Consider the following 697-nt stretch of genomic DNA (forward strand, 5'->3'; position numbering starts at 1 on the left):
TCTGGGCGACGGAGTGAGACTCTAACTCAAAAAAAAAAAAAAAAAACAAACAAACAAAAAAAACACTTCACAATGTATTAATACATGACCTCACAAAGAAAACAGAATTGGTAGTATCTTGAGCACTCATTTTTAAAGTCTCTTTGCCTTGTGCACAGATAGATTTAACAGTAATTGGGCCTTTTGCTTTTGTTATATTAAAACTCCCATAAATGACATGTGTGCATAAAACTGAAGAGTGACTGTGGATTCAGGACCTTTTTAAAATTAACTAATACAGTTGCCTTTTGGTCTAATTTATGCAATACTGTAAATTATAAAATTAAGTTCCACTGTCTTTATGGAATTGGTGCTTTCACACACTCCACATACGTGAGCATACCTGTCTTGCAGGACGGGGTGAGTAAACACAGCTAAGGAGGCAGTGCCCCAGGGTAGGTGTCAGGCAGAGTACTGTACATGTATGCTGTGTTGGCGGCATCCGTGTGTCGAGGTACCCCCGTGATTCTTAAGACACATGCACACAGAAGAAAGTCTGCCAGGGCTGGGGCTACCTGAACACTGTGCATCCAGGCTGGATGCTCTCCGGAAAGGTCCACAGCCACCTGTGGTCCCAGGGGAAGGGGCCAGCCCTCTGACACGGAAACACTTCCAGGGTGGACACACGGGGGGGGGCAGTGAGGATCACAAGTGCCTG

The 697-nt window shown here is 44.8% G+C and overlaps 1 protein-coding gene across 3 annotated transcripts in view; it reads right to left on the minus strand.

Moving 5' to 3' along the window:
• LIN9 (lin-9 DREAM MuvB core complex component) overlaps nt 1-697 on the minus strand; it is a 94,646-nt gene that overhangs the window by 92,945 nt on the left and 1,004 nt on the right. The window lies entirely within an intron of this gene.

The sequence above is a fragment of the Carlito syrichta genome, unplaced genomic scaffold, assembly GCF_000164805.1.
Source record: "Carlito syrichta isolate Samal-C Ts95f unplaced genomic scaffold, Tarsius_syrichta-2.0.1 Scaffold304687, whole genome shotgun sequence".
Classification (NCBI taxonomy): domain Eukaryota; kingdom Metazoa; phylum Chordata; class Mammalia; order Primates; family Tarsiidae; genus Carlito; species Carlito syrichta.